The sequence below is a fragment of the Aptenodytes patagonicus genome, chromosome 7 (genome assembly GCF_965638725.1).
Source record: "Aptenodytes patagonicus chromosome 7, bAptPat1.pri.cur, whole genome shotgun sequence".
NCBI lineage: Eukaryota > Metazoa > Chordata > Aves > Sphenisciformes > Spheniscidae > Aptenodytes > Aptenodytes patagonicus.
The window spans coordinates 40,974,906-40,988,066 of record NC_134955.1 but is presented as its reverse complement, the minus strand read 5'-3'; the positions used below and the strand labels follow the sequence as shown (position 1 = coordinate 40,988,066).

General features: G+C 41.0%; 1 protein-coding gene across 1 annotated transcript in view; it reads left to right on the top strand.

The window, feature by feature from the left end:
* Nucleotides 1-2,377, top strand: part of LOC143163499 (uncharacterized) — a 259,356-nt gene extending 256,979 nt beyond the window's left edge. Inside the window, exon 8 of the transcript XR_012995920.1 lies at nucleotides 2,343-2,377. The gene's annotated coding sequence lies outside the window, so the exon portion shown is untranslated. The remainder of the gene's footprint in view (nucleotides 1-2,342) is intronic.
* Nucleotides 2,378-13,161: the final 10,784 nt, after the last annotated feature.

Here is a 13,161-nt window from a genome sequence, read left to right as displayed (position 1 = left end):
ATCTCATGAGATTAACCTTATTTTTGAGATTTTCAGAATTGTTCAGCTATACCAGATCAAAGCTGTACAATGGTATTTTCCTATATGCTCTTTCTCCTTTTGCTTTCACAAGTTAATTTCTAGACATATGTAACTATTTCAGAGAAAAAAGAACACTGCAAGCTTTTGGAATGACCTTCAGCAATACCACCCAATCTATAATATCCGTATCTTAAGCTACACCTTAACAATATAAGGCCATAAAAGCAAGCATAGATGTAATCTTACAGAATTAAAATCCTTGCTTCCAAACTGCTTTAAAGTTAAGACAGATTAACTCACTAGTATGTCTAGAGCAGAGCAATATAATACTTGCAAAATGATTCAGTCTTACACTGAATACAGATAATTATACCTACAAACACACCTTAACTTGAAGGTTCATAATGGCATTGTTTGTCTTGGGGACTAACTGGATTGCGCACAATGACAGATATTTAAAAAATTTATCTGAGAAGAAAATCCTCGATGTCTTCTAAAAATGTATACCTCCACTATTCTTCTGACTATTCCGGTCGAATACTTTTCTTTATTGTCATAATTAAGAACAAATATGAATGTTAAAAAAGTATACTGCTTTCTGCTTCTTACCACCTATTTTAATGAATGATGAATAATTTTTAAATGCATCAATTTGTTTATAGTCCTTCATTTTCATGAATGAATTTGAAAGAGAAATTTTCCAAAGTGCTTCACTGAGATTTGGATGAGCTTTCTGTGTATATCTATTTTACCTAACAATGGAGGATTTATTTTTTCTGGTTTTTAATTAAAAACTTAAATTATTTTTTTTCTTTTTTAACCTTCAACATTGTATTTTCATTAGAATGCTTGATATAGACAAATATCTTTCAGTCTCCTTTTCTAATAGGTATTTCCCACTTTGTAAATAATATTATCTTTCATTCAGTTTATTGGTTTAAAGACCAAATGAACAGTTAGAGCAAATAAATGTGCATTGTTTGTCTTTCTCTGTGGCAAAGAGTTAATATGAAAAATTACCTTTTTTTCTTGGGGAAGACAAATTTTGCCTTCATTTTTGTTTCCCTATTTTCTGTTTCAAATGTGTTATTTTAAATTGAAAGCAGTTGTATCTCATGACAGTGGCAGGCATCTTGAGTTGGGTCATATGACCCCTGGGTGCAAGCAATCTGTACATGCACTTCTTTTTCCTAAAGACTCTGTATTTTTGCCCCTTCATCGCCCTTAGAACTGTGTGTGTCCTGGCAGCAGTTTTGAATGCAATGTCCATTCAGATGAAACATCAGGACATCCTACCTCTGCCAGTTTTGTACTAGATGAAGACATTTCACAGATGTGCAGTATCTGCTTGCATAGTCTCTTCAAAGAAATTTTGCTCTGCAAGCTGTTTCTCTGAATTATGGTATACCAGGCTAAGAGTAAAGAACTGAATTAGGGTCTAGTCTCTTTGTGTCTCTTAGTGAATGCAGTGGGGCTAGATTTTGCTGTGTTTCATCAAAGCCACTTCCTGCTGCACCCATTCTCCCTACTTCACACCTTAGTATATGAAACATGTAAGGAACGTAGAGGAACTCTGCGAAGTTTTAGTCCTTGAACTTCCCAGCTGAGTGAGCTACAGAAGTTATAGTTTGTTTCAGGTTTCACACGGTAAAAATGAAAGCAGTCCCCTACCATTCCCACACTGAACTCTGTGTGGTTTTAACAATAAGCTCACCACTTCAGTTGTATCACTGCTGTTAATAAAAATGAACAATTTTACAACTCATTTTCTTGACAAAGATTTTGAGCAAATGATTGCTTTATTTAGAATATTTGGACTAGACATGGCATTCAATTTTAGCCCTATGTAGGAGACCTTATTTGAAAGAAAAATACTCCTTGTTCTATCTCTTTTCATGAATGGGTGAGGAAGTAGTGTAGTGGTTACTAATTCCTCTATACCTGGAGTATGCCTGGTAAAGCTCAGACAATGAGACAATGAGAATATGTTCAGTATGTCTTACTCCTCTGTTGAAAACCTTTTATGAATAATTAAAAAAAACAAAACCAGCACCACCACCAACAAAAAAGCCCCAAAACAAGCCATAAATAAGCACAATACAAAAAAGTTTTCTTTAGAAATGCCCACCCCAATTCCTAGTAAACTCTTTCTTCCCTCACACAGCTTCTTTTGCCCTTTCTTTCTCTTTCAGTGCATGTCACATATAGAAATATAAGCATACACACAGAAATATAAACAAGAGGAAGGAGAATGGCTTTGGTTACTTTTATGAATTGTACAGGTAGAACAGTTGTAGACTGATGCTCAAATTTTTTTCCAGAATCAACAAGGTTGCAATGCCTGCTACTGAATCCTCTGCAGCCTGTCCAGAGTCATGTGAGAAAAGGAGGAATCTGCAAGCAAAATGGTTTTCAAACTTTCCAGGTTCCAGAGGCCCAAATCCATGTTTTAGAAGTCTCACAGAATTACACTGGCACTCTCTGAACGTTATACAAGGAAATACACAGGAAAAATCTGCTAAAATAAATATACCTCTTGACTAGTCTTAAACTCTGTTTTGGTGTCAAGGAATTATGTATTTTAATACATAAATACATAATTTATACAATTAAAATTGTACCTTGTGGTGGCAAAGGAGATGACTGTCATAAGATCAAATTTGAGGGAAAATAAAAAATCTTCTGGTTAATCACAAAGAAAAAAATAATCTTAGAAACCAAATATTATTAACTTGGGTATAAGAGACATTTTCAAATACTTGGTATACATTTATAATTGGACACAGTGAAAAAATTAATTTGTTACTAACTTTTCTGCAATACTATGATCTTTCCTCTCAGAAATAAGTAGAAGTTTGTTAAGGCTTTCCTTATACATGTATTTTCAGAAATGTTAGCTTATTATTCTGTATCTTTCCACGACTCCATCTGAGGTGGAGAGGAAGAGGTTATCTTTCAACAGCTTCCATCTGGATAGTTTGTAGACATGAAAGACTTTGACTCATACATAGAATGACTTAATTTGGGACAGCTGAAACAGTTTCCATTCCTGCATTCTGCCTTCCTATCTCCTGCCAGGCATATTAATGTAAAGTATATTAAAGTTAGTGCTGGTTTATGTTAGCATAACTGTCTGTAAACTATGATGGTTCAGCAGCAGCCATGCCTTTCACAGCCTGCTCAGACATCCCTGCTGTGGGAGTGTAAATTTATGGCAGAGAAGTGGGATGGAGAACAGGGGATGGTAACCACTGTAGCTAGACAAATTTAAACCAATGCTATAAATGACTCGGCATCTGCAGCAAGAACAGAACACCTCCTAAACTTCATTGTAACTGGCATGTTCAGTTCAGAAAACACAGATGATGTCTGGTTGAGTTTTTTCCCTGGATGTAGCAGGAACAGCTGTATTCAGCATTATTGCAGTACATGCTTTAGTTTATGTTCTTGAACCTTAGAGCATGCAAGTTTAGCTAGGGCCACTGACTTTCTCATGTTGTATTTTTCTTTTTCCTTTGTTAACACTTGAATTTAATTTCAGCTTCCTTCCAGAGATATAACTCTTGGAAAGCAAAACTTCATAGACTGTTAATAGAAAGTTTTTTAATAAATAAATAAATAATTAAATAAGAATGACGAACCAGTAACTAGCAACGTAATAAAACCAAGTCAGTGTTCAGAGAACTTAGGAAAATACAGAAATACCTGGATGCTATATTGAAGAGTGGCCCTTCCTGAGAACAAAGCTGAAATGCTGCTTCCAGTATAACTACAAGAATATAGAATTTGTTTCATCTGTTTTCTCAGAACAACTTTGAAGAATTAAAACCCAAAAGGCAATTGGATGTTCATATTTATATAACAAAAGGTTAAGCAGCATAATTTTTGGAACCCTTGAATATAATGAATGGTGCATGAAATATACTTGCCAAAACTAATACTTTACTATTTTTGAGTGACAAAACAGCATAGGTATCTGTAAATATTAATGTATTTTAGGGAAATTAATATCAAAAAATATGAACTTTTTGTTATTTTGTCAAATCTAAAATACAACAACCTGGAAAAACCATACCTATGTCCTATGAGTGACACACAACTCTACTGAAAATATAGGCACATATGTAAACTATATACTGTATCTGTTACTGTCAGGAGGTACTGAAAGGTACTACAAGACCTTTTAGAATACAGATGTGATATCCATATGGAATGATAAATTAATAATTATTATTATTATTGGAAGAAACTTCTAGACTTACATGATGATAGATTTAGTGTCTTTTTAGATAGGTTTGACAAACTTGTTTGAATTCTGTCTGCAATTACAAGGGAAATATGAGAAGTTTCTTCTTCTCTGAAAATCAAAATAACTAGATACCTTACTTTTTATAATTTTAATTAATATATTTGTTCAAACAGAATGCACGCTACCCGCATAAACACAAGTAACTGAAACAAAAATATATGATTTATCTAAGAGGTGAAAATAAATCTAATACTTGATGTCTAGTATAAAAATCCACTTTTCTATCTGTCCATTTCCAGGGAAAATACAAGCTGTAAAGACAATACCTACTAACTAAAGACACATCTAGGTAAACAAGAGATTATTAGATGACCGTTATACAAACAGAAGTGATATTTTGTTAAATCTTTTGACAGGATTTTCATGACTATATAGAATGTTACTTTGTTTAATGTCTTTATTTCAAAGGTATACGTAAAACATGTTTGAGGCTGACTGTTATTGCACAGCAGACATCATTTGGGGACATAGAGATCCTCTTCAGGACAGGGTCTAGTGATCCGTGTGCTTACTCCCTGATAGTTAAGATTAGTTCCACTCTCAATACTTCCTTTCAAACTTTTATGGAAATATGAAAGCACCATATGGATTTTACAGAGGAGGAGGCTGATCATATATCCTGCTGAAGAGATTCAACATGTCTGCTGGAAGGATTTCCTGCCTCAGCCGACCAGCCTGGAACTGCACATCTCCACCCCTCATGAGACAGTAGTTTTCCCTCAGATGTGCTAGGTGACCTGTTTGTATGGGTATTCTTTGACCTATTTCAGTCTAAAATTGCAAAGTTAGTGTAACGAGCAGGGTGCTGCTAACACTATTCATTTTGACAGCAACAAATAAGGGACAATTCGCAAAGCAGCTTAGTAGATGGATTGGAGGGGATGAAAACCTCCCAGTGGACATAGTGACAAGCAGCTGGCATGGAGAAATCTTTCACTGACACAGCTGCAGTGGGAAGAGGACGTGTGATCAAGCCCTGAGTTTAAGAAAAAAAATGCCAAACCAGTGGGATGGGGGAGACAATTAGAAAAAAAAAGTAAAACTCGTGGGTTGAGATAAAGACAGTTTAATAGGACAGAAAAGGAAGGGAAAATAATAATAATAATAATAATAATAATAATAATAATAATAGTAGTAGTAGTAGTAGTAATAGAAGAATATACAAACTAAGTGATGCACAATGCAATTGCTCACCACCCGCTGACCGATGCCCAGCCAGTTCCTGAGCAGTGGTCACCCCTCCCCCAGCTAACTCCCCCCAGTTTATATACTGAGCATGACGTCACATGGTATGGAATACCCCCTTGACCAGTTTGGGTCAGCTGTCCTGGCTGTGCCCCCTCCCAGCTTCTCACTGGCAGGGCATAAGAGGCTGAAAAGTCCTTGACTAGCATAAGCACTACTTGGCAACAACTAAAACTTCAGTGTGTTATCAACATTATTCTCATCCTAAATCCAAAAGACAGCATTATTCTAGTTATGAGAAAGAAAATTAACTCTATCCAAGCTGAAACTAGGACAGTGTCCACCCCTTATTCTATACCATCTACATCATGCCCAGGTCCCCACACTTTCCAATACATTCCAATTAATCACCACCACTTTTCCTGCCTTTTGATATATATACACACAGATATCATTCCCTTAGTCTATGGGCTATCCCTATAAAATGTTCTTTGAGTCCATTTAGTTCATGACTTTAGGCTCCATCTGTCATAACAGTGATTCAGGGCAGGAGAGATGGTGTGTGGTGTTGGATTTTTTGCATGCTGAAGCCAGTTTTGGTCCCATCACTGCTACACTTGTCTAGTTTTATAATCGCTGCATTTTTCTCGGCTTCATCAAAGTTCATTCTTCATTAATCTGGGTGATTCTTACTGTAATACCGTTGATGTGGCATATAGCCACCACAGAAGTGATGATATACAGTATTTTATAGCAATTAACATCATACAATTTAATTTATTGGCTATTCTTACCCAAAATCAAATCCCCTTGAGGTACACATCAGACTTCCCCATCGTTCTGCATCACCCACCAAGTGCACCCAGGTCCTTGAGCAAAAGCAATCCCACAGATGGGTTTGCCTTTGCCCGAGGCAGGAATAACCCAGACTGTCTTCCCCAGCATATTTTTGATATGCACTACAGGGACTTTATCCCCTTCTACAATATGTAAATGTTTTGACTGGGCAGGGCCAGCTCTACTGGCAGATCCCCGTAGTGTTGACTAACCAGGTGGCTTTTGCTAAATGTGTGTCCTAATGTTTGAACGTCCCACCAACCATTGCTCTCAGTGTAGTCTTTAACAGTCCATTGTATCGTTCAATTTTCCCAGAGGCTGGTGCATGGTAGGGGATGTGATACACCCACTCAATGCCGTGCTCTTTGGCCCAGGTGTCTATGAGGTTGTTTCGGAAATGAGTCCTGTTGCCTGACTCAATTCGTTCTGGGGTGCCATGTCATCACAGACTTGCTTTTCAAGGCCCAGGATAATGTTCCAGGTGGTGGCATGGGGCACGGGATATGTTTCCAGCCATCCAGTGGTTGCTTCCACCATTGCAATCACATGGCGCTTGCCTGGGCGGGTTTGTGGGAGTGTGATATAATCAATCTGCCAGGCCTCCCCATATTTATGTTTCAGCCATTGTCCTCCATACCAAAGAGGCTTTAACCGCTTGGCTTGCTTGATTGTAGCACATATTTCGCATTCATGGATAACCTGGGCTATAGTGTCCATGGTCAAGTCCACCCCTCGATCACGAGCCCATCTGTATGTTGCATCTCTTCCTTGATGGCCTGAGGTGTCATGGGCCCACTGAGCTACAAATAATTCACCCTTATGTTGCCAGTCCAGATCCACCTGAGCCACTTCAATCTTAGCAGCCTGATGCACCTGCTGGTTGTTTTGATGTTCTTCAGTGGCCCGACTCTTGGGTATGTGAGCATCTGCATGATGGACTTTTACAACCAGATTTTCTATCTGGGCAGCAACATCTTGCCACAATGCGGCAGCCCAGATGGGTTTGCCTCTGCGCTGCCAGTTGCTCTGCTTCCATTGCTGTAACCACCCACACAGGGCATTTGCCACCATCCATGAGTCAGTATAGAGATTAAGTACTGGCCACTTTTCTCATTCAGCAATATCTAAAGCCAGCTGGATGGCTTTCACCTCTGCAAACTGACTCGATTCACCTTCTCCTTCAGCAGTTTCTGCAACTTGTCCTATAGGACTCCACACAGCAGCCCTCCACCTCTGGTGCTTTCCTACAATACAACAGGACCCATCAGTGAACAGGGCATATTGCTTCTCATTTTCTGGTAGTTCATTATACATTGGAGCCTCCCCAGCACGCGTCACCTCCTCCTCTGGTGATATTCCAAAATCTTTGCCCTCTGGCCAATCCATGATCACTTCCAGGATTCCTGGGCGACTGGGGTTTCCTATTTGAGCCCGTTGTGTGATTAGTGTGACCCACTTACTCCACGTAGCATCAGTTGCATGATGTGTACAGGGGACCCTCCCTCTGAACATCCAGCCTAGCACCGGCAGTCGGGGTGCCAGGAGGAGCTGTGCTTCAGTGCCGATCACTTCTGAAGCAGGTCGAACACCTTCATATGCTGCCAATATCTCTTTTCTCAGTTGGAGTATAGCGGGCCTTGGATCCTCTGTATCCCTGACTCCAAAACCCTAGGGGTTGACCTTGAGTCTTCTCTGGTGCTTTCTGCCAGAGGCTCCAGGTAGGGCCATTCTCCCCAGTTGTGGTGTAGAGCACATTTTTTACATCTTGCCCTGCCCGGACCGGCCCCAGGGCTACTGCATGAACTATCTCCTCTTTAATTTGTTCAAAGGCTTGTCGTTGCTCAGGGCCCCATTTGAAATCGTTCTTCTTTTGGGTCCCTTGATAGAGAGGGTTTACAATCAGGCTGTAATTTGGAATGTGCATTCTCCAAAACCCCACAACGCCTAAGAAAGCTTGTGTTTCCTTTTTGCTAATTGGTGGGGACATAGCTGTTATTTTGTTGATCACATCCATCGGAATCTGATGACATCCATCTTGCCATTTTATTCCTAAAAACTGGATCTTCTGTGCAGGTCCCTTGACCTTACTTTGGTTTATGTAACTTCAAAAACTTCTTCTGCTGTGTTGCCCCATACGACAATGTCATCAACGTACTGCAGATGTTCTGGAGCCTTCCTGTTCTGGTGCAGTTTGGATCAGTCCATGGCAAATGGTGGGGCTGTGTTTCCACCCCTGGGCCAGTCGGTTCCAGGTGTACTGGATGCCCCTCCAAGTGAAAGCAAACTGCGGCCTGCACTCCGCTGCCAAAGGGATTGAGAAAAACGCATTAGCAATATCAGCTGTGGCATACCACTTGGCTGCCTTTGATTCCAATTCGTATTGAAGTTCTAGCATGTCTGGCATGGCAGCACTCAGCGTTGGCGTGACTTCGTTCAGGCCACGATAGTCTACTGTTAGTCTCCACTCTCCATTAGACTTTCGCACTGGCCAAATGGGTGAAGCGAGTTTTGCTGATCACTCCTTGGCTTTCCAGTTGATGAATCAGCTTATGGATGGGAATCAGGGAGTCTTGGTTTGTGTGATATTGCCACCAGTGCACCACTGTGGTGGCGATAGGCACCTGTTGGTCTTCGGCCTTCAGCAACCCCACAGTAGAAGGGTCCTTCGAGAGACCGGGCAGGGTGGACAGCTGTTTAATTTCTTCCGTCTCCAAGGCAGCTATACCAAAAGCCCACCGGTACCCTTTTGCGTCCTTGAAATACTCTCTCCTGAGGTAGTCTATGCCACGGGTGCACGGAGCCTCTGGGCCAGTCACAATGGGGTACTTTTGCCACTCATTCCCAGTTAGGCTCACTTCAGCCTCCAATACAGTTAGCTGTTGGGATCCCCCCGTCACCCCAGAAATACAGATGGGTTCTGCCCCTTTATAGCTTGATGGCATTAGGGTACACTGTGCACCGGTGCCTACTAGAGCCTTATCTGACCACATCCTGTGGGTCCAATGTGCCAGGCCATCGAATCCACACAGTCCAGTAAATCCCTTTCCTCCCCCTGGCTGGAGGCAGGGCCCCTCTAGTCCTTGTCATAGTATCCATTACTCACTTCTTGTAAATGCAAATCACAAGTCCCTTTATTAAGATCAGAAGTAAAATCAGCCCTTCTACTCTGTCTGGGGAACTGCCCACTGGAAACTGGAGCAGCAATTTTCCTGGAAGAACCCCCTTCTGTGATTGTTTTCCCTTGTAACTCACGTACCTGTGCCTCGAGGGTCGAGGTAGATTTTCCATCCCACTTCCTCATGTCCTGTCTGTGGTCATGCAGGTAAAACCACAGGGTGGCCCATGGTGTATATCCACTATATCCTCTCTCTGGAGCGGAAGGGTGCTTACTCCTAATGTCTGAGATACTGGTCCGTACAGGTGGGGAGTAGGACCTATGCTCTTTGAGTTGCTGGACCTTCCGGGACAGTTTCTGCACAGCTGAGATGCAGGCCCGTAGGGAGGAAGAGAGACTTTCTTTGTATTGCTGGAGTTGACCAGCCAATTCATCCACCGTTTGTTCCTCTCCATCTTCCTAGGTCATTACTGCCAATGAGTTGACATATGACGATGGTGTGCTCCTTACAAACTTCCGCCACATGGGTCGTGTGCACTTGACTTCGTCTGGATCTTTAGATAGTTGTTCGTTGTTCAGGTCATCAGAAATCACCTCCAACATGGCTAATTCCCTCGGGTACTGGATACCTCTCTCCATGGTGGTCCACTTGCCTGGGTGACATATAACATCTTCCTTGAAGGGATACCTTTCCTTCATGCCTGACAGGAGTCGCCTCCAGAGGCTGAGGGCTTGTGCCCCTTTTCCAATTGCTTTGTCAACGCACTCTTCCATGGAAAGGCATCCCAGCTGCTTGGCTTCCCTACTCTCCAATTCCTGGCTACTGGCCCTGTCATCCCAGCATCAGAGCAGCCAGGTGACAATGTGCTCGCCTGGATGATGACTGAAATCTTTTCACATATCTCACAGCTCACTCAGGGATAAGGATTGGGTGGTTACCACTCATTTATGGGTTCTGCCTCTTCCTGCTCCTGTTCTTGTGATGGTTTTGGTTCATCTTCATCCCTTACTAAATGTGCTGATTTTCTTGTGTATTTCTTCTTGTGTATAGGGACGACTGATACTGGCATGGGTTGGTTCTCTGGTTCAGCCACAGTGCCTGTCGCTGGGGTTTGAGTAGCTGCAGTGCCTGTCATGGGGGCTGGAGTAGTCGCAATGCCTGTCAATGGGGTTTGAGTAGCTACAACGCCTGTCACCTGGATTGATCTCTGGGTGGTATTCTTAAATAATTCTTTAACCTTAAACAAGATCACAAACTGAACCACATTCAGGAGATGCAGCAACAAGAACATGCTGGTTTGAACATTCCAAGGATATTCAAAATTCTCAAGAGCTATTGTAACTAGCCTGAAGGAGAAAGGTGAAGGAGCAGGGGAAAACGTCTCCCCCATAGATTGGTTCCCTGAGGAGAAAAGGTAAAAGGTGTAATTATTAATAGTTTCCGAAAAGTGACTCCTGAGGTATGGAGATGATGGCAATGCTGAGTACAAATACAGAAGTATAAATAAAAAAATTAGTCTCATGACCAAAAATTTTATCACCTCATAAACCAGTAGTGTTACACAGTGCAGCAAAATAATATCCTTGATCCAGCTCCCAGAGGTGATAGACAGCACAACAGGGAACATATACTGCAAGTAAGGTGTTACATAAATGTAACTTTGAGAGCAAGCACAACAACTGTGAGAGTAAATTAATCAACATTGTGACCAGCGACTGTTAAACCAATATGATGAATGCTTATAACAAATTTGCCTTAACACGCTTCAGTCAGATCTGTCATTATCTCAACCCTTCATGCCCCATGTTGGGTGCCAAAAGGACTGTTGTGGTATAAGCTGGCAGGCAACTAAACACCACACAGCCATTTGCTCACTCGCCCCCACCTCAGTGGGATGGGGGAGAGAATGGGAAAAAAAAAGTAAAATTCATGGGTTGAGTTAAAGACAGTTTAATAAAACAGAAAAGGAAGGGGAAATAATAATAATAATAATAATAATGATGATAAAAGAACATACAAAATAAATGATGCACAATGCAACTGCTCACCATCCACCGACCGATGCCCAGCCAGTTCCTGAGCAGCAGTCACCCCCACCAGCCAACTCCCCCAGTTTAGGTACTGAGCATGACGTCACATGGTATGGAATACCCCCTTGACCAGTTTGGGTCAGCTGTCCTGGCTGTGCCCCCTCCCAGCTTCTCACTGGCAGGGCATAAGAGGCTGAAAAGTCCTTGACTAGTGTAAGCATTACTTGGCAACAACTAAAACATTGGTGTGTTATCAACATTATTCTCATCCTAAATCCAAAAGACAACACTGTACCAGCTACTAGGAAGAAAATTAACTCTATCCCAGCTGAAACCAGGACACAAACCAAACAAAATCAGCTTTGCTTTATTCTTTCTAGGAAAGAAGCAACCTTCGTTCAGTGTGAGGTAAAGATACTATGCAAAAATGAAGTTTGCAACCATGAGTTGGGAGTTTAGGATTTCACTTCAGTAGCAGCAGATTCATAAGGCTTTAAAGCCAGAAGACACCATAATGCCATCCAGTCTGATGTCCTGTAGAAAATATATCTTGACTTGACAGTCATTAACTGAGGGAAACGATTCTGCAAAATTCACATATCATTTGGGAAGCTGGCTTGCACACTGTTGAAAATGGTCACTTGGTTTTATGAGGAGTCTGGGACACACACAAATGAAAAACTTACTGTTTAAATTCTTTGCCTCTTTTCAATAAGGATTTACTATAATGAGGTTAGATGTAATCTGACTTTGCATATTTTCTTCAGAAGTCTTGTTTTGCAGAAAGTCCAAAATGTGCAGACATTTGCACTGTTCATATATAAAAAGGAGTTTTCAACTGCTATGTTGATGTTCCATCATTGAAACACAGAGGTTAACGCTGAATATTAACCTGCTTAATTGTGCATATTTTAGCTCTTATACCACATAGGATACTGTATGTGAAGTATCCTGCTGTTCAAAGACCTCCATAATACTGTGCACTAGAAGGTTAATGACTAGAATTTCCTGGCATTTGCCAGACTGAAACAGACCTTTAATGCAGTGTTCATGCAGGTTTTGTTGTGTGAAAGATAATGTTGTGGGAATTAGGTCCAAGTAAAAGAATTAACATTGTTTAGGCTTTTAGGAAGTGCCAGGAAAGTGTTTGAGTGATGGCAAAAACAGGCAAAGTGTCACTTTCTGCACAGAGCACACCACCACCAGTATGCCGAACTCTCCTGGTGTTGAACACTGGGCCCCTATCTCTCATTGTGGACTGAACCTCTGGATTTGAACAACTATCCTGGAAAATCTTGGAGTTTTTCCACTTCACTTGGTCACAGCATGACTGATCAAAGCAGTGCACAAAATAAGCAGCTAATCATCAGCTTCAAGCTTTTGATAAAGACTGATTTTCTTTTCTTTTTTTTCCCTGGCTTCAGATGTAAACCTGACTTTAGCAAAACAAATTTAACAAGTGGAAAAGTGTGGAGTAGACTAGCCACTGTTTTCAGTTCCTGAAGTCAGTGTAGAGGCCTAGACGTATGCAAGCTGTTCTGTCTGAAGCATATGGCTTGGTGTGCCACTTTTACAGATCCAGCATATTTTACATTTTTTACAACATGACATATGGGTTGTGTTTTAATTTTTTTAAAAATCTTGTAGTTCTGAGGAAATCTCT